Genomic DNA, 27,452 nt, shown 5'->3' on the forward strand with positions numbered 1-27,452 from the left:
TCATTGTCTTTATCGAGGAAGAACATAGAGCTGGTATGATTTTGGTGCATTTGACATGAAGCTCGACTCAGGAGTTATATCAATGTCTTTGGGGTCAACGACAGGTTTCAAGGTAAAGTTCTGCAAAATCATGGTCAGTACCAAGAAGAACTCCAGCCGAGCCAGACCCTCTCCCACGCAAATCCGTTTCCCTGCAATGAAAAAGGAATTTTGAGTTGATGCTGGAGATCTTTCTTTGCAGCACATTTTAAATATGGTGTAAAGTATCAGAGGGGTAGCCGTGTTAGTCTGGATCTGTAAAAAGTGACAAAGAGTCCTGTGGCATCTTATAGACTAACAGACGTATTGGAGCATAAGTTTTCATGGGTGAATACTCACTTCGTCAGTAGTATGCCACAGGACTCTGTTGCGTTTTAAATACGGTTACTATGGAAGCAAAATGTGAGAATTAAAGTTAGATGCACAGAGTGATTCAGGACAAGTGCATGGAGGATAATGGCTGTTTCTCAGAGTTCAGTAAGGTATGAAAGAGTATGGGGGGTTTAAGAAGCCACTCACACATAATTTGAAGAATTGAGTTCCTTATATTGCCATTTTAAAGGCAGTTTGGAGTGAAGGGTGGGAAGATGTGGGGGGCACGAAGATGTGGGGTTTGAGGAATAGGTTATCCACATTCCAAACGAGCTACCTAGTTTTCTGCGGGAGTGACATGATGGTGATTGAGTAGAAGGGGAGAAGTAACAATTAGAAAGGTGTAGGTGTCCTGAGTAGCAGGATGGAGGAAGAAGGCTGAAAGGCACTGTTAACAGTGTGGCAGAGAGACTCAGTTACTTGGAGTCAAGTAGAGAAGTTAAGTAGTCCCTGGATGACATCAAAAAGGCTGAGGTATTTAATGCCCCTTCTGCTTCAGTCTTCACTGGAAAGGTGACAGGTGATCAGATACCCAACACAATTAATATTAACAACAAGGGGAAAGAAACACACTCCAAAATAGGGGGAGAACAGGTTAAAGAATATTTAGATAAGTTAGACATATTCAAGTCAGCAGAGGCCAATGAACTTAAGGAACTAGCTGAAACAATCTCAGAACTGTTAGCAATTATCTTCAAGAACTCATGGAGGATGGGTGAGGTCCCAGAAGACTGGAATGGAAAAACATAGTATCTATCTTTAACAAGGGGAACAAAGAGGACCTGGGGAATTGTCAACCAGTCAGCCTGAAAAGATACTGGAACAAATTATTAAACAATCAATTGGTAAGTACCTAGAAGATAATAGGGTTATGAGGAATAGCCAGCATGGATTTGTCAAGAGCAAATCATGCCAAACCAACCAGATTTCCTTCTTTAACAGGGTTACTGACCTAGAGAACAGAGAGGAAGCAGTACATGTGATATATCTTGGTTTTAATATGGCTTTTGACACAGACCCACATGACATTCTCATTAGCGAACTAGAGAAATGTGGTCAATATGAGGTCACCTTACTATAAGGTGGGTTCAGAACTGGTTGAAAAAAACGTACTCAGAGAGTAGGTATCAATGGTTTGCTTTCAGACTGCGAGGGTGTATATAATGGGGTCCAGGAAGGGCCTTTCTTGTGTCCAGTACTAGTCAATATTTTCATTAATAACTTGGATAATGGACTGGAGAGTATGCTTATAATATATGGACATTTATAATACACAACTATAAAATGGGGAATAGCTGGCTAAGCAATAGTACTGCTGAAAAGCATCCGGGGAGTTATGGTGGTTCAAAAATTGAATATAAAAGTCAACCGTGTGATGCAGCTGCAAAAAAGGCTAATAACATTCTGGGGTCTATTAACAGGAGTATCATATATAAGAAACGGAGGCAATTATCCCACTCTGCTCAGCACTGGTGAGGTCTCAGCTGGAGTACCCTGTCCAGTTCTGAGCACCACACTTTAGGAAAGATGTGGATAAATTAGAGAGTGTCCTGAAGAGAGCAACAAAAATGATCAAAGATTTAGAAAACCTGACCTCTGAGGAAAGGTTAACAAAACTGAGCATGTTTAGTCTTGATAAAAGCAGATTGAGGGGGGAACCTGATAATAATTTTCAAATATGTGAAGGGCTGTTAGAAAAAAAACAGGGATCAACTGTTCTCCTTGTCCACTGAAGGTAGGACAAGAAGTAAGGGGCCTAATCTGCAGCAAGGGACATTTAGGTTAGACATTAGGAAAACTTTTTTAACGATATGGATAGTCAAACTATAGAACAGGCGTCCAAGGGAGGTTGTGGACTCCACATCAATGGACGGTTTTAAGAACAGGCTGGACAAACATCTGTCACAGATGGTCTAGATTTACGTGGCCCTGCATCAGCACAGGGGGGCTGGACTTGATGACCTGTCAAGGTCCCTTCCAACTCTGCATTTCTAGGATCTCTCTCCAGATGACTATGCAGTTGGCTGTGTCTTACTGTATGTTTGGTACTCCCTTCAATTTTAGTGTTATCTGCACATTTGGTCATGGATTAATTTATACCCAACAGACACCACACAAAGCAAGACACAAAGTTGCCAGGCAGAGCGAAGAGAAAGGAGTGTGTAGTTAGTGAAAAAAAACTCATTTCAGACCAAGGAACAGAAAGTCTGATAGATGCTTTACTAGCATGAGAGACTCTGCTTCATAGGCCACCTGAAAACCCTCTGCACTAAATAGTCTGAGAGCCACTAAGAAGTTCAAGGCAAAGCCAGAAGACAGTCTAGGATCTGAAATAAAAATGGCTTATTTTACCTGCAGAAAAAGGTACGAAGTAGTCACTCTTCTTAAAGGCACCATTTTTATCCAAGAAATGTCCCGGGTTAAATTGCTCTGGGTTTGGAAATTCCCTGCTGTCATATAGAACTGACTTCAGTGCAGGGAATATTGTTGTCCCCTGAATTAGCAAATGCAGAAGAAAAGAGTTAAAGTGGATACTATCCAAAAGAGAGAAGCCTCCAAAATTCACTGAGCTGCACTGTGGGATCCATCTTTGTTTTTCTTTATTTCCTTGCATCCCCTGAACCTCATGCTTTCAACCAGAAGCAGAAATATTAAAATTTCATGAGCACAGTTATACCCACTGAACAGCAGTTCACCCTTTGTACTACTAGGATACACTGAGTGACTTTGGGCAAGTCACTTTTGGTGTCAGAGCCCTTGTTGCCCCCCTCTGTAAGATGGGGATAGCGATACTACCTCCTCTTGATAAAGTGCTTTGAGATACAGGAGGTAAGTATTATTATTCAGCATATCAGACCCAGCAAAATACCCCTGCCAGTGAGAGAGAAGCTACATCAAAGACATTATTTTTGGGAAGTCCTATGGCCCATGTTATACAGGTCAGACTAGATGATCACAATCATCCTTTCTGGCCTTGTATCTCTGTCCACTAGTATCTCTGGACGATGTTAAGCAGAAGCTACTAAAGTTAGATATTTTGAAATCAGCAGGTCCAGGTAACTTATATTCAAGAGTTCTAAAAGAGATGGCCAAGGCACTTGGTGGACCATTAATGTTGATTTTCAATAAGTCTTGGAGCAGTGGGGAAGTTCCAGAAGACTGGAAGAAAGCTAATGCAGTGCCAATTTTTAAAAAGGGTCAATGGGATGAGCTGGTTAATCACTGGCTTATCAGCCTGACATCGATCCCAGACAAGATAATGAAGTAGATATTATGGGACTAGATTAATAAATAACTAAAGGAGGATAATGTAATTAATGCAAATCAACATGGGGTATGGAAAATAGATTCTGTCAAACTAACTTGATATCCTTTTTTGATGCGATTACAAGGGTGGTTGATAAGGGGCGTAGTGATGACATACTTAGGCTTCTGTAAGGCATGACTTGGTATCACATGATATTTTGATTAAAAAACAGAATATAAAATTAATATGGCACATATTAAATGGATTAAAAAATTGGCTAACTGATAGATCTCAAAATTTAATTGTAAATAGGAAATTGTTATTGAGCGGGTCTGTTTTCAGTGGGATCCTGCAGTGACTGGTTCTTGGCCCTATGCTATTTAACATTTTTAACAAGGACGTAGAAGAAAACAGAAAATCATCACTGATAAAGTTTGCAGATGACACAAAACTTGGGGGAGTGGCAAATACTGAAGAGGACAGGTCACTGATTCAGAGCAATCTAGCTTGCTTGGTAAAAAGGACTCAAGCAAACAATAGGCATTTTAATATGATCACAATGGTCCTGTCTAGCATAAGAATCTATTAGTCTATTTAATATAAATCTAAGTCTATTTTTCATTATTTAGTAAACAAAAACCAAGAATTAACTGTGCAAGCTTGGCTCACTATTAAAAATACCGTAACCTTGAAGTGTAGTTTTTGTTTTCTTTTGTATTTGTATTGATTGGCTTGCATTCAGTTCCAGAAATAAGCAAAGGTTGGGAGGGCTCTAATACTTTTTAAACATATTCAGTCATTTCCATTTGCTATGATGTTCTGCTTGTGAACTAACTGTTTCAAGAAATTTCCCCAGGAAAAAAAGCCCTTCGGCCTCAAAAGAAGAGAATGTTTCTGCATACTAGTTTGATACCAAAATCTTAGTGATTACCATTGCTAAATGCATTTTCTATTCCATATCTAAATGCCACAGCTAGAATCTGAAACCCTTTCCTGGAATGAAAGCCCAGTCTGCAGACTGCAAACTGCTGTTCTGCTTCATGCAGAGGCTTAGAGGGATTCAGTAACAATTGGTATATTATTGATAAATCAGCAACAAAAAAACACCACACAAAATCTAGTTGAAGCATTTCTATTGCGAATAATTCAAAATTAAGAAGAGAAAAAGGTAAAAGAACTCGACCCTTCACAGACACATTGAAAACTGACCTTTGGAATAACATACTGTTTGAGATGAACTTCTCTAGTCACAGCACGTGGGACACCTAATGGGACAAGAGCGATGAATCTCTGGATTTCATGGACCACAGCATCCGTGTAGGGCATCTGGCTTCGATCCGCCATGCAGGGGCTTCGACTTTGGCCAATCACACAGTCAATCTCTTCGTGAACTTTCTCTGTCATCAGATTAATGAGGCTTAATTATAATGGTAAAGAAGAGGATTCCCATAAATTTGCCCACGATTGTGTCACACTGTCTGCAATTTGGGATTATAACAAACCTGGTCAATTTGGTGTTACAAAAACTTCACTGATCTGGATTGAGAGAGGAATTCAATCACAACGGCCTATTTAGCCTTTGGACCCTTTGCTCAGACAGTCAATATGGGGACAAGTAATGCCCATTGTAATGGTGCTTTTTGGATGAGAACTCCTGCCTGCAGGGAACTGGAATAGGAAACCCCCCCAACCCTCCCAATACATCTTCAACTCACTTCACATAAACTAATGAACCACCACCATGTTACAATAACATAGGTCACTGCCAGGCCAGGCCAGGCCAGACTAGGTGTGGCACGTTCTGATGACTGAAGGGGAGATGTCTATATCCATTTAGCATTCCTCACTTCCCCCCAGGACGTAACATTTTGTGTGTTCAGGGAGGGGAGACTTCTACCTTCTATTTCTGGGTATTTCAGAAGAATCAAGAGTCCATATTTCAGAGTGATGCTGGTTGTCCCTGTTCCACCCACAAATAACTCTATTGTGCTTCGTGCCCAAACTTTCCACATTAAATTCTGATTGGACATTCTTTTGCTCCTGAAAAAAGATTTGGTGATTATCTTTGATTCTTGACAGTAAAACTGTAGGATATATTCAGATATATATTCTTCTACCCAACAGGTGACCCACCTCTGATCATTATAAAAATCCCACAAAAATGGCCCATAGCACCTGACATTACAACTGTATTACTGTGGTGCAATGGGCCTGTTCTGTGCAATAAGCTGATTTTTTTTTTTTACATGAAGGAGGAGAGCAGAGTTTGACCATTATAATGTATGTTCCTTGGGCAGAGACCATGTCTTCCCTTCGGGCCTTCTCCAAAGCCATGTCCTATGTTATTGCTTAACATACCTGTTCCAGTTTGATGAGGAAAGCATCGATAAAGTCTTGAGGGTAGTTGGGATCCAGAGACTCTTTGTGCATCTTCACTCTCTCCAGAACAAATCTTCTGAACTCCTGAGCATTTTCAAATATCCTCTGGTGAGGCCCAGGGATGTAAGCCATGAGAGTTGGGAAAAAAGAGTACAGCTATAAAGGATGAAAGAAAAACATAGCTTGATATATCTGGACACAACAATCATAGTGTTCATTCAAATGAGTCAAGTACAGCAGAACAATACAATATTGCTTTGGCACCTTCTTATGAAAATGGATTCAACGGATCATTGCAAACTCCACTAAGTAAGACTATCGAACACACAGAAATTCCTCACAAAAACAATAGTGACTTTCAGTTATATCAGCTACGGTATGCTCCATTTTCCCCCCACATAAAACCACCCCCAGTACACACATCCTTTTCTGGGGGGGGGAGAGAACCACACTCAAGTGCCCAATCTTAGCTCTGATCACAAATTTTCTTAGGCAACAATAAACCATTATAGACTTTAAAAGGAAAATATACATTAGACTTCCTGAGGTGGCAGTAAAAGGGTCAAATTCTCTCTTGTGCTGTAACTCCCTTTATTTTGACCGAGTTATGCCAATAAAGAGTTTGGCCCTTCATTGTGCAATTAGCGAGGTTTTCAGGAATGGGGGTGTGTCTGGTGGCTGGCTGTGAGCTGGCAGTGAAAGGAAGTTTGCTTTGGAGGTGAGAAATATGTTCACATTCACTATCATGTTGTTTATGTGATAAGGCATGTGACATGTCATTGGTGTGGATGTTAATATTTTAACTGGCAACTTCCTTGATTTTTACCAATAATGTTGATAGTGAATATCCATAAGCAAACTTAATTCTGGGCTAAAGAAGTGTTTTGTGTGGGAATTTAAACAAGACTTAGAAACAAGTTTGAGGCTGGGTTTGGTAGTAGCTGAAGCCTAAAGAAGAGAATAAGACCATTATGGGAATCCAAAATAACATTTGTTTAAGGAAAATTAATACTTAAAGGAAGAAATCTCTGTTCCCTCCCCCAGTACAAATGAGGAGAATAGAATAAACCCCTGAACATACCTCTGTCCAAGGAGAGTGCTGGAGCTTGCCATTTTCCTGTACAAGACTAATTAAAGTAACAAACTTCTTATCTTCATAGTCAAACCGTTCCCCAAAGACGATGGAGCAGATGACATTGGAGAGTGCGTGGGTGAGGAAGATGGTGGGGTCAAAGGGCTGCCCTGGAGCAAAACAAAACTATGAAAAGTCAGTTTTAATTCACAAAAAGAAGAACAGGAGTACTTGTGGCACCTTAGAGACTAACAATTTTATTAGAGCATAAGCTTTCGTGGACTACAGCCACGTCTCTAAGGTGCCACTAGTACTCCTGTTCTTCTTTTTGCGGATACAGACTAACACGGCTGCTAGTTTTAATTCAGTGTCTTCACTGTCAACATCAGAGTCACTGGCAGCACGGGGATATTGTGGATCTCCCGCCCCAGGGCAAGGTGGGGCTGACAGCAATATTCCCTGGGGAGGGTGGGTTAGGGCTGCCCCAATCCCCACTTTTACCTCTCATATGCTAAATTAAACAAACACCACTTTTTCTGCTGGCAATCAGTTTTCACTCTGCTCTGCTGCTTGGCACATTCTGGTCTGACCAGGGGCCATCATTTTATGGTATTGCCATCCTTACTTCTGCGCTGCTGCCTGTAGATCTGGGCCCTCAGTCAGCAGCCGCTTCTCTCCAGCCGCCCAGCTCTGAAGGCAGCAGCGCAGAAGTAAGAATGGCATGGTATGGTGCTGCCACTCTTACTTCTTTGCTGCTGCTGGCGGGAAGCTGCCTTCAAAGCTGAGCTCCTGGCCAACAACCGCTGCTCTCCAGCCACCCAGCTAAGAAGGCAGCGCAGAAGTAAGGGTGGCAATACGGTGACCCCCCTAAAATAACCTTGCAACCCCCTTGCAACTCCCTTTTGGGTCAGGGCCCCCAATTTGAGAAACGCTGGCCTCCCCTGTGAAATCTGTAGAGTAAAAGCACAAAAAAGGCCAGATTTCAGGGGGGGGAGACCAGATTTCACAGAGGGAGACCAGATTTCATGGCCCATGATGGGTTTTTCATGGCCGTGAATTTGGTAGGTCCCTAATCATCACTAACTCCTAGAGCACAGCAATCTCCCCTTGGCACTGCCAGCCCTGGCCGTGCAGCGTAAATACACAGTTGTTGTGCTAGGGAAGGAATAAAGGCTCCCAGCACAACAGCAGGGGGGATGGGTCTGCTTTCTGCCTTCGGTGTGCACTAAGCAGGCCCCACAACTCAGCTAACGCAGCTGGAGAGGCTGAATTTCCCACTGGCTCACTAGTGACATCTTAGCTTCTGTTTCAGGTTCTTCCTTCCTCATAAGCACAAGGAACACACAGGGCTGGTTACTGAGAGCTAATCTCGGGCTGCAGCATCAGAGGGACCAGCACAACATTCCTGGGAATTATGGGCAAGAGTTCACCCCTCTGACCTGAGACCACAGTGCTCATGGGGAACATCCAGAAGCAGCATTTTCTTCATGCACCAGACTCCTGCTCGTGTCCCTCACCCTTCGATTTTCTTTGACTCATTCCGAACAGCAATAGCTGTCCCTTGGCTCAGGGTGCACAAGTAGCAGCAGCAGTAGCACTAATGTGGTACCAGGGTGGGGAAGGGTCTCAGTGCATTCTCCTCTCCCACTTACAATTCACCAGATGGGCAGAGGCAACATCAGTTTGGCCCTTAATGTTGCATTAAATATTGCAAGAGGCAGGTGATCTTATGGTTCAGTTCCCCATCTCTAAAATATCAGGGAAAATCATTCATTTCTTCCACTATTTTCATTCATGTCTATTTAAGTTGTACGCTGCTCGGGGCAGGAATTGTCTCAAACCATTTGTTCCAACAGTCCATATGCAAATGAGCCCCAACATCAGCTGGGACTGTTAGATGTTACTGGAATATAAATAATAATTTAGGAGTGTAACTGGCACTGACACAGAAGAGCTCTGATATTTCACATATCTTGGCAGCATCCCACGTACAACAGGTGAAACAGACAAAGACATTAAAGCCAGACTAGCAAAAGCCAGACATGCCCTTGCAACTCTAAATCTGATCTGGAGAAATACAAATCTTACCTTCCCAAACCAACTTCAAATATTTAGCACCATTGTAAAGTCAGTCTTACTACATCGTGCTGAAACTTGGAAATGTGTTGAGACTTTATATCTATACTCCAAGTTCTTATAAACAGCTGCCTTAGACAAATGCACAATATCAGATGGGTAGGGAAAAAAAACAAAGGAAGATGTAACAAAAACTGATGAGACAGGAAATTCTGGAACAAAAATGGAGATGGCTAGAACATACATGGACAAAAGACTTGAATCACATAATAAGACAGAGTTGGACTGGAACTCCCATGGCAAGAAGCAATAAGGTAGACCATGAGGAACATGAAATGCACAATAGAAGCAGAATTGTTAGTTATCAAATTGAGGTTGAAAGAACCTAAGACTGCAGGAGGAAACCAGCAAAGATGGAAGACCCTGGGGAAGGCTCTATGTCCCGCAAGGAATAGAGAGGAATAAGATAAGAGAGAATGAGTGTCGTTTATGAAGCACTGTAAATTTACACCATGATTTCAAACATTCCTATGGAGCCCATCACTACAGAACAGTGGTTCTCAACTTGTTATCTGGGCTGCAGGGGCCAGGTGGCAGGGAAGTGGCAGCACGGACCTGACCCCGACCCCGGATCCCTGCCATGCGGGGCCAGCCGCCTGCCTGCCCCGGACCCCATGGGACCGGCCGGTTGCCCTGACCCCGGACTCTCGCTGTGTGGCTTCCCCAGACCCCAGAGCTTGCAGGGCCAGGCAGATGCCCCTGACCCTGCTGGGCTGGCCAGGAGCCCCAGACAACCAAAACCCATGCCGGCAGCCCTGACCCCAATGCGCTGGCTGACGGGGCAACCCGGACCCCTCCGCTGGGCAGCCAGGAACCCAGGGGACCTGGTACACAGGCCGACCTTTAGCAGACAGCTGAGCTGGGCTGCAGCTGTGTGCTAATTGGGCCGAATGTGGCCCGTGCACCATGGGTTGAGGACCACTGCTATAGAAGGTAGGTGCCAAACATGCATCAGACGTCTACAGGGCCAGCTCCAGGCACCAGCTTAACAAGCAGGTGCTTGGGGCGGCCAAGGGAGAGGGGCGGCACCTGCAGCAATTCGGGGGTGGCAAGTTCCTCACTCCCTCTAGGAGCAAAGGACCTGCCGCTGAACTGCCCCCGATCTCGCCTTTTTTTTTTTTTTTTTTGCATGGGGCTGGCCCTGGATGTCTAGCAGAGAAAAAAAAATAAGAAGCAAACTGTAGACATAGGTGTCTTTTTAACCCAGCACACTGGAACTAATCCACTCTAATATGGCTCACTGTGTTAGCGTCTACACACTCTAAACAAATATCTTCCATTTACTCATCGATCACAGATCACAGGGGAGAAAATGTGAGAAAAACAGCCAGAAATGGTCATCTCTGGAATGTTTCGCACATCCTTTCCCATTACATTAACACAGGTTGTTATATGTGCAGTTAATGGCTTGAGTTATAAGACGTTTGAACCAAACAATTAATATAATGAAAAACAGAAAGACAAGAGTCTTTGACTCCTCAATTTCCAACAGACATGAAACAATCCCCACCGTGTGTTTTTCTGAGCCTTTCCATCAGAAAACAAGTTTCCTCCTGAATACGTTCCTCAATGCTTTTCTTCCCCATCCCAAAATTTCTCAGATTAGTGAGGGCAAATCAACGGAGCTGCTTCCACTGCTCCCCATTGCTGAAAATAATACCTGGAAATGGGAAGAGAACAGAAATGAAAGGAGGGAGGGCCAGACTCAGTTTGCCTATTTGAAAAAATACCCAAACATTTGTGAGTCAAAGGTTCAGCTTCAACTTAAACGATATTGTGCCTATTTTCTACTAGGGAGACGACATTACTGCTAAATTGCAATTACTGTTCACAGCATTGCTGTTGCCATGTTGGACTCCGGATATGGCTCAGACAAGGTAGGTGAGGTAATATGTTTTATTGGATCAATTTAGGTTGGTGGAAGGGACAAGCTTTTGAGCTGCACCAAATTCTTACTCAGGTCTGCAGCAGTTAATTAGCGCGTGCAAGCTAAAAACAAGGTGGGACAGACTGCAAAAGAGGTTCACTCTCAAAGAAACACTGTTTTACAATATTTATTAGGCCTGGTCTACACTGGGGGTGGGGGGGAGAAATCGATCTAAGTTACGCAACTTCAGCTAGACTAGACACGATAAATCGATCCCCGCTGGATCGATCGCTGCCCGCCGATCCAGCCGGTAGTGAAGACATACCCTAACACACCCTGCTGACTACTAACCCTCCATTATTCCACCACTGCAGAAGTTTTAATTGGCCATTATAGGCCACTTCATTTTCAGTGGTTTCCTACAGTGTGCCCAAGTTACAAGCCTCTGAAAAAAAATCACATTTCACACATGCTCAGTAGAGACTTTAGAATTTAGCAGCTAAAATCTCCAAAGGTTCTGTCTTCACTAGGCATGCACCAGCACCTCACTGATCCTGGTGCCTGTCCACATGCAAGATGACAAGCTACTGCTGCTCTCAGTTACTCCATTAACTCAGATGTCTGTGCAGTTGCATAGGGAATCTTAATTCTAGCATTTCCTAACTTCTGAGTGCTTGACTTTACAACCTCAATAACGTTCCTTTCAAGTGTTTTTTCCCTGTGTAATCAAATAACTATACTGATAGTTCACTTCATGCAGAAATAAGATAAAAGGACTTCTTGGCGCTTCCATATTTATTTCTTCCTCACTACTAAAGAATCTTAAAAACTGAGACACCTAAGTAAAACAATAATACAAATAATCCTTCACTACTTATGGGATAGACCTAGTTAGTGAGGACAGGAGAGGAAGAGGATAGAAATTCATGGTTTGTTCTGACTCTCTTGGCCTCTCCAGCCCTGCTTTCCTGGCTGTATTCTGGGACTACTAAAGTAGATTGGCCTGGCCATTACCTGTCATAAACCTGTAGGAACGTGCTCGTAACCATTCATGTCAGTGAACCAGTGGTGTTACCCAGGGTTTTCAGAACCCAAAACTTAACTGTTTCACTGCAGGCAGTGTCAGGAATAAATCAATGAGAACACAGCAATTCCATCTGATAAATTATGGATATAAGAATGCTCTTATCTAAATCTATGATTTATTAGATATTAAGCACACACAGACATAAGCAATAGGTTTGGAACATCCCAGATATAGTTACCCACAATCTGAGATGATTTTGAGTAATCATCAACCAGACTTCCAGGGGCTGTCTTTCCATCCAGCTGATAGGGAGTTTAAATGTCAACTCCTTTCCCAAAGAAAAGCTCCCGCGAACTGATCTGAGGTATTTACTTTTACCAAATCTTTTATAGCTAACTCTAACGAAGCACATAACCTATAGTAACTCCTAGTGGGTCAGCATAAAAACATCTGCTGGGTCCTCAGATTTTTCCTAGCTATGTGATATTTGGTTTTCAACTGGCAGTGGCTGAACATACAAAATGGCTGACTGCTGGACTGTCAAGTTCTGGGGTACACACATGAATGTCAAATTCTGGGCAACAGTGGCACAATAGGGAAGAGGCTCTTTCCTGAAACCAAGACTATTTATCCAATTTTTATTACTGTATGAATGAAACTCCAGCTGTTTCCCTTTTGTCTTTGCAATTGTGTTCTCCTCTATATGCTGAAGTTACTTGAAAGGTACCTCTTCCCTTGGCGGATTTTTCAAATATCGGCATACTTCCTCTTCCACTGAACTCATCCCCGAGACCGATCAGAGCTTCCTTCACAATCTCATGTCCATACAGCACCACAATCCGTTCTGAACCTAAGTATATTGTGAAAATTGGGCCATACTTTGCACTGAGCTGTAAAAGTTTAACACAAAAGACCAGTAAGTTTTAACTTAGATCCACTTAATTACAAATAAGAATGTGTGTAGAACAGATTACAAACTGATGAAAGTGTTCTCATGCTAATACTAGGTAAGTTAAGTTTTAGTACTGATCATTGCCCAGACTTGGCTATTTCAGCCCAGATCCTCCAAGGTACAGTATTTAGGAGCCTAACTCCATTGATTTCTATGAGAGTTAGGCACTGACATATCTTGGAGGATCTGGGACTTCCTGACTTTTCAGTGCTTCACTTTATCTTAATAATTTTTTAACATTTTCCCCTAGATATGTTTATGACTTCCCAAGATAACTGTAAAACACAGATTGAATTATTTCATTATTGGAGCAGACTACATTAATATGGGGCCTTTCAATGGTGATCTTGAGAGATATGTAAAAATGACACTTCTAACTCCACAGAAATGCTGCCTGTATTTATTCAGTCAGGTCAGCTGATTTTACGATGACAGGACAGAGTTTCCCTTCGTTTTACTCTTGTCAACCCTGCAGAACCAAAGACAGAGAAAAGTGAGATTCTGTTTCCCCTTTTACATCACCAGCAGAATTACTGTTCAATTTCCAATTGATTACACCTGTGCAAATCAACAAACACATCTGTATCTCAGGGCATGATAAGAAGAGAATGAAGATGAACAGCTGTGACTGGGGGCAACATTTGTCCTGTACAACCCTCATTATTTGTGATGATTTGTGAGAAGGAAAGAATCCAACCTGTCTGTCCAATCGCAGGTTGTGTTTGCAGAGCTGGCTAAATGCCAGAACATGCAGCACTACAACGTCATTTCTGCAAAGCTGAGCTGCAGTTTCTGCCTTATCATCATTTTGTGATGTAGGCAAATATCATTAGAGCAATTTTACAGATGGGGAAATTAAGGCAGAGGGAGATTAAGTGAGGTGCCCAAAAGCACACCTGGAGTCTGTAGCAGTGATAGGTACAGACCCCAAGGCTCACGATTGCCATTTCCTTACATAACCCACTAGAGCACTGTCCCCACCCTGTGATCACTTGTACCCATTGCATTGCATTGTACCCATTAAGATCCCCTCTAATATGAGCAGTATATTATCCTGAACAGTTTACATCTAGCCTCCAAGATTGATTGTTTAGTGAAATAATAAGTCAGAAATTTGAGCTGAGGTGGAATTGCCACCAGCTAGGCTTGAGCCAGGCTCTGCTTAATGTCCACCTACAACCCAACAACTGGTACCGAGAAAACACCCTTACCTCATCTATATGTTGGGGCAAGTTCTTCGTATTCAGCTGCAGCGTGTTCCCTATGATGGGAAAAGCAATAGGGCCAGGAGGCAGCTTCCCACTTCCAGACATCTTTCTCCATACCGAAAGGAAAAGAAGGGAAGAGACACAAATCACCAGGAAAACAGTTGTTGCTCCCAGAGGTTCCATTGCAGAGTGCAGCAATTATTCTGGATTCTGGCAGGATAAAAAAGAAAAGTGGATCCTCGCTTTTTATATTGTATACAGCAAAAGTGGGTGCAAGCAATTAGCCAATAGGAACTGTCAGTTCCTCTGAGTTAACAAGATAAACTCTGAACTAACAAAAGTGACCGGAGTCATCACACTTGGAATGGACTCCTTTGAATATATCATCTCTATTTGCTCGTGTGCTCACTGACAGAGAATGAAAATTAATCGTAAACTGAATCTCTGTAAAACTGCTCAAACTATCATGAAATTGTTGCCAGCACAGAGTGCCCGAGGCAAAGCAACAGCGGGTTCATTGTCCGGTGTGCTTTGCGCCAATAAACACACCAGGGGGAGAAGCAAACAAAGTTTATTTGGGATCCCAAAGCAGTGCTAGGAGACAGGCACATCTCAGATCAAGCACACTAACAGGAACAGTTTTTCTTCTTTTATACATTTTGCAGTTAAGCCTCAACTCCCCCCCTTTCCCCTCTAGCCCTCCCTTTCTCCCCCCCCCATTCCTCCCTCTACCCCTCCCGTCCCTGGTAATAGTTACTAAGTGTAAGGGGACTGTTGCCCCCTTATTAACACTCAGTGGGGGTGTTTTGGTTGGCTAGCTCCCAGCACTAAAAGGGGAAGGGTCGATGGCAAATCAGGAGCCTGAGACTGACAGTCCCCAGGAACAATGGGGAGAGGCCATTGCTCCAGATCAGCCTGATTGACAGGGCGGGCAGGCTAATCAGCATGACAGGAGGCCAGGGGGTCCCGTCCTCCGTGTGAACTGGAATTGCCTGGGTCAGACAGAGTGGGGCCGAGCTAAGGAGAGAGCAGGGGCCCGAGCTGAGCTGGGGAGCAGAGCTGCAGCCCCAAAGCCAGAGCACAGCTCAGAGAGAGCAGAGCTGTCCTGGGAGCAGAGCTGCAGCAACCAGAGCCAGAGGGGCCAGACAAGCAGCCAGGAAGCAGGTCAGAGCTGGGAGCAGAGTCACAGAAGCAGCCTGCAGAGCAGACCTGTGCTGGGGGCAGAGCTGTAGCCACCAGAGCCAGGGGGGCCAGAGAAGCAGCCCAGGGAGCTGAAGGCAGAGCAGCAGCAGGAGCAGCCACGCTGAGGCCGAGTGGAGCTGGAACTGGAGCTGGAGCAGTCTGGAGCTGGGTGCGGTGAGTAGCTGGGGAGAGTGAGGGGGATCCTGGGCAGTGGGCCCAGCACAGGGAGACACCTCAGCCAAGAGGCTCTGCAGGCCAGACTTGGAGGGGGGATCATAACCCCGACCGGGCAGAGGCGATGCTGGGAAAAAGGGTCCTGCCACCTAGAGCCTGAGAGCATGTGGCCACCACCAGAGCAAGTGTCCAACCCGCAGCGTCTCTGCAGCACAGCCAGGGCCTGAGAAGGAGCCTGGAACCTACAAGGAACAGACTGTGACCTGCCCTGACGTTCCAGAGACACTGTTTGTAATGTTCCCTGCCACAGAGCGGGGTGATGTGTTTTCCTTTAACCTTTCCCATTTTTCCTTATTCTTTTTTAAAATTAATTGTTAATTAAACAACTTGTATTTGCTTTAAATTGTATTAAATGATCAGTGGGTCAGGGAGGTGCCCAGTGCAGAGAGAGTACCCTGGAGTGGGGCCACCCTAGCCCCTGTCCTGGGTGACCACAGCAGGGTTGGGGGTCGAGCCCCCCAGGAATCCTGGGCCCAGCCTTGTCGGGGTTTACGAGGACTCTGCCAGACAGGAGAGTGGAAGGGGAGTCCTCAAGGGCAGGGAGGCCTCTGGGTAAAGGAAGTGGGAGCGAGGACTCGGATCCTTTCGCTAGCCCACTTCACCGGGGTAGTGCAGAAGCCAGGAAAGTTCCCCACAATAGCGGGATCATTCCCCCGCTTACATAAGCAAATAACGATTACATTTAAGCAGTTAAATCATTCTTGGCAGCTATAAGCCTAGCTTGTTAGTAACTTCTTTAAACCGTTATCTTGTCCTTTTTCCCTTCAGCCAGAAACATGCAGGCCTCATTATTACCGCTTGAGCAGGGGGTTGCACACAGATAACTGGTTGCTTACATATTCCAATTGCACCTGGCTTTTGAGGTTGATTAGAGTTTAAACATGGAAGGATAGAGTTTGGTTCACTTAGGCCTAGTGAAGGAAGGCTTCATTGACACTTAGTGGCCTTCCACCCAACCAAGTTACCTAGGGTGAGGCCTAGTGATGTCAACAACTCCCTCCTTTGAGAATACTCAACAAGCCTTTGGCTGAGTTTTCTCATATTCTGTGGACAAGATATGATTAAGTGCTATGAAGCTGGGGTTTTCAATGAGAGGGTATGCTGGGATTTTTGAGGAGCGGGGGGGCACAAAGCTTACGGAGGAGCATTTTAAAACAACCCATTAGGAGGAGGGTGACCAGGCACAGTACCACACCTGTGAGGAGGAGACGCACAAGGCCACTCCCCAGTCCTCCTAGGTCAGGCAACCAACTTCAAAGGGAATCGAAAACTGTGGGTTTCCTTTCCTGGGCCTTCCACTGCTTGAAAGCCTGTTTGGCCGACAGGACATGCTTGTTAATGTCCTGTGAGTTTTCCGGGACATAAGTACAACATTCATTCCCAATAAGGGCACACAACCCGCCCTGGGAGGCTAAAACATAATTTAAGGCCTGTCTGTTTTTCAGGGACAGCAACCGGAGCTGGTATAGCTCTGAGTTAAGGCTTTTCTCTATGGCCAAGGTTTCATTAGTGAACTTGGTGAGAAACACAGAGAACCTATGATAAAATTGGGTTAGCCGTTCCACCCCATAGGATGGGAGGAGGATCATACCCAACCTGTCTCCTTCCTTAATGGGCTCTGAGGTGGAATACAAAGATTTACGCTGCCTGGGGTGGCCAGGGGTTGTCCCTTAATGCATCCTGGGATTCAATGGTACAGTTTTGTGACAAGGGGGTACCCGAGGTATTTCTTCCCCTACTGAACCATCCCCAACAGATATCTGACCAATTTTGGGAGACCACCCTCCAGGGTAACCCTGCTGCGTGGTGTGGGATTTGGGAGCATACTCAGCAGTTAGAGAGGTTAAACTCTTGGGCAAAGCAAACCTTCAAGGACTCATATGTGTTTGTTTCCAAGTTAATAGGGATCCCTTTCCATCCCACATGTGCCTGGGGGGAACGGGAGGTAACGAAAGGAGTGTCCCTATGGCAAAGAGTACCACTGTGGCAGACCTGGACCTGAACTCATGCTGGGCAGGTGACCCTAAGGCCTAACAATTACAATTCCCCAAATACCCACAAAATAACAATTACCAATAGTAGGCAGATTAAAAACAAAAAGGGACCAGGCCACCAGGTTAGGCCGGCCCTCTGAGAGTAAACACAACCAACGCTTAGAGTTTTCACGGGGAGTGCGCTGCAACTGTCCAAAGAGACCACAGGGCATTCCCAGCAGGCCTTATTGTCTTTTGAATAACAGTTTAAGTCTCAGGTCGTCACTGGTAGTCCTTTTCCGTAGGCTGGACGGTCCACCGTTCAGGAGCGGGCACTGCCTTCAGACGGGAGTGATGAATCCAGTTCTTGTGTCCCTTGACCTTTGCTGCTGTGTGGGAGGCCAGCAGGACGGTGTGGGGTCCCTTCCACTTCTCTTGGAGAGGCTCGTCCTTCCAGGTCCAAATGAGAACGGAATTGCCTGGCTGCAAGGAGTGGACAGGGGCATCCAGTGGGAGAGGCTGCAAATCTCTGGTATACCTGTGGAGAGAACAGAGAACAGCAGACAGAGAGCACATATGCTGAGATAAAAAGCCACACCCCATTTCCCACTCCCCTGCCAGAACCGGTGTACCATTCATAGGCCATGCCCTTCCAAACATAATCTCGAAGGGACTGAGCCCTAACCTGCCCTTTGGGAGAGCGCGAATGCGGAGCAAAACAAGGGGTAAGGCATCGGGCCACTTAAGGGAAGCCTCTTGGCAGACCTTTGAGAGGTGCTGCTTAAGTGTCTGATTTGTGCGTTCCACTACTCCACTGGCCTGCGGTCGCCATGGAGCGTGGAGCTTCCAGGGGATTTGCAGGGCATCCGATATCTTCCGAACAACTTGGGATGTGAAGTGTGTTCTGTTGTCAGATTCCATCCACTGGGGGAGTCCAAAGCGGGGAATGATCTCCTTGACAAATTTCAGAGCCACCGTTTTGGCAGTGTTGTTATGGCATGGGAAGGCTTCAGGCCATCCGCTGAATCGATCCACCATGACGAAAAGGTATTTGAATCCTTGGGTCCAGGGGAACTCAGTAAAGTCTATTTGCCAAACCAGTCCTGGGCCTGGGGTAGGTTCCAGAGTGGCTGATGGTACTGACACTCCTGGTCAAGGGTTGTTCTTTTGGCAGACTAGACATGGCCTCCACAACCAATTTGTTTCACATAGACGGTGCTCTGACATTAAAGCGATATGTGGCTCTGCAAAATGCTAAAACAAAGAGATTGCCGTAGCCATAGTAACCAAACCTATCATTGATGAGTAGAGCCCAAAACACCATTGTTAATTTCTGCAGGTGGAAAGCTGCCTGATCATGCCAGGCTCACAAAGAATGGGGGCTACAACCTGACTCTCCCTGAGCTGCTCTGGTTTTCAGGGGTGGGCATTTCCTTCTGGAGGTCACACCAACCTCCAGGGGATTTAGCATTCCTCTCTCCACCCGGTTGACCGGGAAGGGTGTCAGGTGGATCTACCCCAGTCGTAGCAAGCAATAGAGAAGTTGGAGAAACGGGAAGAGTTGTGTACTTTATAACTAGAATTGAGCAATTAAGAGCATAGATCATGAACCAGGCAGCAACTCAAACCTACGCCCAGGGCAAGTTGCAAGCCTTGAGACAGGACTTCTAGGCAGAAAAGGAAGCACTGGCTAAGCAAGAACCGGTCCTTCAGGGACTTGTCAGAATTTAACCATTTGTGTTTGCATATGCTGTAACAGCAGTGTGTTTGCCATAAGAGAAAATTGAATAGTTAAACGCCAATGGACCATGCATTTTGCCCAAGTGGCAAACCTCACGAGGGAGGACTCGGGTAGCCTTGTGAGTAAGAATGTTTAAGAGAAGAGACCAGGGAGGGTAGGGGCTAGTTGAGAAGCCCATTCTCCTAGCTAAATTGGTAGTGAAAAAGCCGGTGCCCATGGAAGGGACGGTTCAGCAAGAAAAGCAGGATTGGGCCCAGGCTGGCAGGCAACAGATAGAGAGATTGGAAAACAGGTTGGAAACTTTGAGGGCATAGTGGAAGGAAAGGAGTAAGTAGTTATAAGCATGGGGATTTCAAATCCCCGGGATAATATATGGAATGGTAAAATGTGTGTAAGACAGAGTCTTTGTACCAAGGTGCAAGGCTCTCCTTTCTTCTGCAGAATAAAGCAACTCTTCCTTATCCCTGTCTGGCTGTTATTGGCTCTCAGCTAGGTGGACCCGATATTTCGGTCACAGTTACTGGCGACTCCGGTTAATGAATTTCTGTCTTATACATTTGGGCGTTAGGTGTGTGGACGGAACTGAGCCTCTCATTCGTAATTCCTCAGAGTGGAAGCCATCGCGTGCGATGAAGCTCTGAGGTCGAATTGGGATCCTTCTGTCCCATCCCCTGTAGAGGTCAGTATTAGTAGAAATTCCTGTAATAGGATCCTATTAGGCCATAATTCCCTCTGTTCTCTGTGTAATTCTCTGTTAAGAGTGTCAGCAGGCAGATGGGTGGGTCTCTGGTAAAACCCTCTAAGGATAGCCCTTTGAATTATATGTTAAGTAAATGGCCTTTACCCGGTGTTCAGAAAAGAATGTCAAAGAGACGCTTGTTGCAGCTTTGCACCCAGGATTGACCAGCCCTGGGCACTGATTGGCCCGAATCCGGATCTTTTGACATTCCGACTTACTTAACTCCCTTGCACCTGGTACTGGAAAACCAGGCACCGGGACAAATACATTATTGGTTTTTGTGGGATCTGTGTTTCATAAGTTTGAAATGAATTGGTATTATTTAAAGTTGCAAAAACCGAGAATACTTTTGCCAGACACAGGAAACTAGTGTTGTTTAATATGGTATTTAGGATTTAATCCTTAAGGTGACTTAATGCTTTACAGGATTTAAAATGTTTTAACTAAAGACCAAATGTTGTGGCTGCAGCAGGGTAGTCAAAGCCAGGAGAATAAAAGATTTGGATTTGGTTTTGGGTAACAAAATAGCAGATAAAAGAGCTGGTAAAGAGAGAGAAGGACAGTGCCCCTGGCTCTGTGTGGTCGAGCTGTCCCTTTACTAGGGGTGCATAGAGATTTTGTAAGCACAAAAGAAACAGTTACACCTTGTGTAGAAATTGATATAGCTAGTGTTGTGGAAATTGAATTGTGGATAGGACGTGCATTTTCCCCAGGACATGTGCAGTGTATATTGTAGCAAAGATAAAAGAAATGCAAACCTACCAATATAGGTTGTGTTGTCTTTTTCAGATCACTGTGTGTTTGAAAGGAAAAGTTAGAAGTAAAAGGCAATCAAAAGTCTGGGAAAGTTAATTGTGGTCCCTTTTTAAGTAAGAATCTTTAAGCTGTGGATAGCTTTGGATCTGGAAGCAAGCCAGAAAGCATCTGTATTAATGCAATTTTCTAACTAATAAGGTAGAAGCCACTGAAACCTGGGCTGCCTATGAAACAAATACAAGGAAATATGGGATAATTCCTCTGTTTTGTCTAAAATCAACAAGAGTATGTGTATATAAAGGAAATATTTTAAGCAATGACTGACTACCCAGAAGGGGTAGACCTCTGTTCTTTTGTCTTTCAGATCATCAGAGAAAACGGATGCCAGCTGAACAGCATTCAATGTACCATGCATTTACTAGTACAATAGGAATTATTTTTGTGTTCAATGTCCTGTCTTGTGGTGTTTGACTTGTGGCCAGAATTGTTGTGTTTAATATTTTCATAAGACAGTCTAGTTCAAAATTAAATAGAAGGGTTAAATCAAAAAGCAGATACTTGTTTTATTCAACCTGGAATACAAAGTGTTTGGATAAATCAGGAAAATGTGATATACTAAAGTCTAATACATTTGCTTAAGTAAGAAAAAGAAACTTCATTGGCAAGTTTTTTTAATTGAAAAATTGTTAAAATTTGCATACCAACAGTCTTTGGAAGTAAGGACATGGAAGGTTAACCCACTCCCATATTGCTCATGGGATCCTTCTGGCTACCTCAGATTTCTAGCCAGAGGACTGGGGAGAGAGGAAAGCTATTGGACATCAGAGGTTGTATCGAGTGGACTCCTCAAAAGTGGGTGTGCTTGTCCTGGTTTGTTGCTCCAAAGCTCTGTATAGAAGTTATTTACTGGAAGGGTGTATATGGCATACATTGAATAATAAGACTAATGTACTGTATAATGGCAATTTGTATGTGTTCATTGTTGGGAAAAGGTGTGTGAGTGAAAAGTGGAAGTTTCCTTTGTAGGTTAAAAGAAGCCAAGAAGGGAAAAAGGAAAAAGAACAGAAGGAGTTAACTGGGAAAATAGCTAGCAAGCTCAGTCCAAAGATAAGACACTGGCCCAATCCAAGGACACTGCCCAGAGCTAAGACTTGGCCGACAGCCAAGAAAAGGGGGGGCCTGAATGTGCCCAAGCAACTATGAGATCTGCAAAACATTGCCAGGCATTAATGAAATGTGTTAGGTTTCTTTTCTCACAGATAAAAGAAGTGCTACCCAAAGACTCTAGCAGCCCTGCCATTCATTGAAACAAGGAGACTGAGTCTATGTAAAGTCCATCAACGAAAGACTGCTTTGGCTCCACACTGGAAAGGCCCTTTCCAAGTCCTGTTAACCACCAACATGGCTGTGAAGAGCCAAGGACTACCTGCCTGGACCCATGCTTCTCACTGTAAAAAGACCCCTCCACCTGGGGAGAACTCTCTGACTGATGATAAGCCTATTTCTCCTTCTAGCACTGCTGTGCCTTCTGGACAGCAGGAAAAAGAAAAAAAAAAGACAAGGTGAAGTGCTAGTAACCTCTCCCTTGTTCACTGACCGACCTACTGTGCCTTTGGATTTTTCTAGAAGAAGCAAAACCATTACAGGGTGATGTGCTAGTAACCTCTCCCCTGTATGATGCTAAACCACACTGTTTCAGGAAAAGAGAAGAAGGAACATTTGCTTCATTGAAACCACAAAGTCCAGGGATTCCTGACTACAAGAGACATTAAGAACTGACCCTGGTGAAGAAACAAAGAGTTATACACTGGCAGGAAGAAACTTGTGGGACCCGTGCTTGGGAACATGGTATTGATTGGATTTTGGGGTTTATTCTACAGGCTGTGCCCTGTGTTTTGGATAAGTCCTTCAGCATGTATTGCCCTCCCTAACTGGATTTTAAATTATAAGTACCAAAGGCACCTTGTTGCCATTGCCCCTGCCATCTCCTCCATTACACTATTACCCCTGTAACACATCCAAATACAGACAATGTCATATATTTGATAAAACCAATGACTAAGGCCTTTAAACAATATTTAAATAAATCACTAAAGTGTGAAGAAATATTTTTAAGGTTCAGGATATCCCATATAAGTGAACAATTGAATGGATCAGTGGAGATAAAAGTATATGATATCACTACCAGTGAACCCCAAGAATCTGTAATTGCAATTGATGCGTTCTATAGCGAATGTTCCTGAAATTTGCACTGTGTTAAATGAGAGAGGCCCTTATTGTTGTTTGGTCACCCAATTAGTGAACAATTAAACGAATACCCAGAGTTTGTTTTGCCACTGGAAATTTTACCTGCATAGAAATTATTCCAGTGACTAATAATGTGATCTGTACCTTATTGCAATACACCCCTTCTTATGCCATTAATATCAATGCCTCCCGGAAGTACTAAAGGTGTTCAACCAACAGATGTGGTATAGTACTACACCAAAGAGAGATGTATTAGGATATCAATGGACTGTGATTAACACTACACTAGAGACTGTTAAATTTTCATTGCCCTTATCCAGTTTCCAGATTACCTCTACATACCCAAATTGCTCACAGGGGGCTGCCATTAGATTAGCACAACAGAGGGCTTGGGTTATTTCTTCGAGGAAGAGAGACTTGACCGGATCCCTGTGGGATGGGGCCAATAGTGCAGCAGCAGTTTGGAATATTTAAAAAAAACAAGAACATGATGAGAAATTGGGGCAACTAGAGAAGGCCATTGGCCTTGTTTCTGGAGCACAACTAACCCAGGTACAGGCTGGAGTTGGTGAGTTACATGTTATTTCCGCCCTTAGTTCTATGACCCAGAAGTTGCTGACAGAGATGGTATTGAATATCACTGAGGCTGGGAAGGCATTGCAGTGGGATCTAGCATGTTCAGAAATTCAGGATTTCCTGAATGACCAGCTAATGGCCATTCGGAATGATCTAGAACATCAGGCTTGGCTCACTGCCCTTACAGACACATCAGGAGTACCATCTGATCTGTGGCCATGGAGACATACTTGGAGACTTTCTGGGTGGAAGTGCAGACATTCTCAGTGCTCCTTCCAAGCATATGGACCGGTTGGGGGGGGGGGGGGGGGCTCCCACATACCAAATCCTGCTGGATCCATGGGGAGGATGCATGTGAGTAATTCACCAAGACAGCTGGGAAATTAGACCTTCTGATATGCCCAATCGATTTTTAGTCAGTGCTCCTGGGATTACATCTGACATTTGGATGGGGTTAGGGAGTCATTGGACGTTAGAACCCCCACAGCTTCAGTGTATCTGTAAACTGAAGCCAGGAGCAGTTGTTACTCTTCATGACTACGTTTGCTGGGAGGGTAGGGGACAAGGAACTACCATGACAGGACACTTACTTTTTCAAGCTAATGATAGCTGTGTGTATGTTAAAGCCACCACATTGCAAGACATACATTTTAATCTCATTACCACTGCAGGCAATCATATTATTTACTGGCCTGCAAATAGAATTTTGCAAGTAGTCCTTAGGTTCCAGATACCCTTTAATTGGACTAGTTTAGTACCTGATCGATTTCAAAATTTGCTTTCACTGTTACCAGAGGTTCAGAAAATCTCTGAAATACAAGGGCAAATTCACATGCTTCAATATATATATATCAAGTTGAAAAGTAAGCCTTTCATACAGCTTATAGAGTGTCCACTTTATGTACTAAGTATGATGTATTGTGTTTTATGACTAAGACTGTACAACAACCCCATCATATTATCGCTATGGGAATGTTATTGCTTATGTTGTTGTTAGGAGTATGTTGTTGTTGTTATAAAGAACATAATAATAGTAATACCTTTCATGTCCATGTCATTACATCCAATCAAAACCCCTCAGGTTGAAGCATCTGATGTAGAATCTGAATTCCAAGACTTAATGCAAATAGAGATTTGAAAATGTTTATTGTACTAGTAGTACAAAAGGGGGGGTTGTGGAAGCAGAGAAAGAACTGACAGGAAGGGGATGCAATGCATGACAGTTCGTTAGCAAGAGTTAGGCTAACTGTAACCCTAATAACGTGAGATTTGTAGAAGCGGGGAATGTGTGAGGCAAGTGGGAAAGAACTGTGTGAGAAGTTGTTGCGACGTTGTATAGATAATGTGTAGATAATATGGAATGTAGACTAAGAGTCTACATTAGTGAGCAAAACAAGATATCATAATGACCTATGTATAAACAAAATGCAGCTGTTGCTCATTATTGTCTGTAACAAAAGGTATAAATGCTTGCTGTAATTGTTTACCTGTTGAGAGACCTGCTTAGCTCTCTCCCTCTATGCAATTGATAGAGAGAAAATAAAGCGTCTGACTTGCTGTACCCAAACAAAAAGTGAGAACTCTGTTATTCTCCGACACTTGCCTGATGCATCCTAGGATTGCTTTTGCTTTTTGCATGGCCACATCATACTGACAGTTCAAAGTCATTCTGTGATCAACCAATACAGCCAGGTCTTTCTCCTCCTCTGTCACTTCCAACTGACACGTCCCTAGTTTATAACAAAAATTCTTGTTCTTAGTTCCTAAATGCATGATCTTGCACTATTCAATTTCATCCCATTTCTATTACTCCAGTTCTGAAAGTGGTCAAGATCTTCTTGTATGATATTCTGTTCCTCCTCTGTATTGGCAATACCTCCCAACTTCATGTCATCTGCAAATTTTATTAGCACACTCCCACCTTTTGTGCAATGGTCATTAATAAAATGTTAACTAAGATTTGCCCCAAGACCAATCCCTGAGGAACTCCACTAGTATCCTCTCTCCATTCTAGGGTGACCAGATGTACTGATTTTATAGGGACAGTCCTGATATTCAGGGATTTGTTTTACATAGGCACCTGTTACTCACCACCCCCATCCCGAATTTTCACATTTGCTAACTTGTTGTCCTACTACAGCCTGACATTTCACCTTTCAGTATGACCTGTTGTAGTCTCCCTTTTCACCAGGTCCTTATCCACCTTCACATCTCATATTAATCCCCATTTTCTCCAATTTAACTAAAAATTTCCCATGTGGAACTGTAGCAGATACCTTACTGAAATCCAGGTAGATTAGATCTACAGCATTTCCTTTGTCTAAAAAATCCATTATCTTCTCAAAGAAAGAGATCAGGTTTGCATGGCACCATCTACCTTTGGTAAAACCATGTTGTATTTTATCCCAGTTACAATTTACCTCTATGTCCTTGACAACTTTCTCTTTCAAAATTTGTTCGAAGACTTTGTGTACAATTGAGATCAAAGTAACTGGCCTGTAGTTTCCCAAATCACTTTTCTTCAAGTTTCTGAAAAATAGGTACTATATTATCAATTCTCCAGTCCTAGGATATGACCCCTGAGTTTACAGAGTCATTAAAAATCCTTGCTATTGGGCTTGCAATTTCATGTGCCAGTGCCTTTAATATTCTTGGATGGAAATTATCTGGGCCCCCTGATTTAGTCCCATTAAGCTGTTTGAGTTTGACTTCCACCTCGGTTGTGGTAATTTCTAGTTCCATATCCTCATTCCCATTAGCTACCCTGCCGCTACCCCTAAACTTTTCATTACCCTTATTAAAAACTGAGACAAAATAATTGTATAGGTACAGGACTATGCCTAGATTATCTTCATTTGCCATCCGATCCTCAGTGCTTAGCGGTCCCACTTCTTCTTTCCTTGTTTTCTAATTATTTATATGGCTAAAAAAAATTTTTTTTTACTATTGGTTTTAATTTTCTTTGCAAGCTACAACACCGCTTAGCTTTTGGCAGTTCTCACTTTATCCCTACACTTTCTGACCTCCAAGAGATAGCTTTCCTTGCTGATCCATCCTATCTTCAATTCCTTGCAAGCTTTCTGCTTTCTCTGAATCACCGGTTTGAGATGCTTGCTCATCCAGCTTTGTCTGGAGCCCTTCCCTGCGATTTTTTCCCCCCTTGCTTGGGGTACAGGCTTCAGATACTTTAAGTCAAAGTTGCAGAAACTAATTCCAAGCCTTCTCATTCAAATCCTTGAGTTCTTCAGTACAATCCACCTCCGTAACTAATTCTGTTACGCTTTTAAATATAGCTCTTTTGAAATCAAGGGCCTTAGTTGCAAAGATTTATTTTTGTTTTTCTGCCCATTTAGTTTAAACTGAATTAACTCATGATCACTTGAACCAAGGTTGTCCCCTACAAACAGTTGTTCCATGAGGTCCTCACTACCACCTCCCGCCCAATAACAAATCTAAAATGGCATCATGCCTTGTTGGCTCAATGACTATTTGGTGAAGAAATCTGCACCTCCTGGCTTGGAATATGTATCACAAAACTACATAAATATGTAAATATATAGAAGTGTTGAGGTGAGTTGGAAAATTAATGAAGAGCAACTTTATTAACAGTACATTTATTTTAAATTGCATGAATGAGCAGGGGAGGGAGAACTCTAGTTCAGTCCAACGCCACAGAAACTCTGACTATCAAAGTAGGATATTGAG

General features: G+C 43.6%; 1 pseudogene; it reads right to left on the bottom strand.

Annotated features, from left to right (window-relative positions):
- LOC128840320 (cytochrome P450 2H2-like) lies at positions 1-27,258 on the bottom strand (annotated as a pseudogene).
- Between the last annotated feature and the right edge of the window lie 194 nt (positions 27,259-27,452).

Source organism: Malaclemys terrapin, chromosome 7, assembly GCF_027887155.1.
Source record: "Malaclemys terrapin pileata isolate rMalTer1 chromosome 7, rMalTer1.hap1, whole genome shotgun sequence".
Classification (NCBI taxonomy): domain Eukaryota; kingdom Metazoa; phylum Chordata; order Testudines; family Emydidae; genus Malaclemys; species Malaclemys terrapin.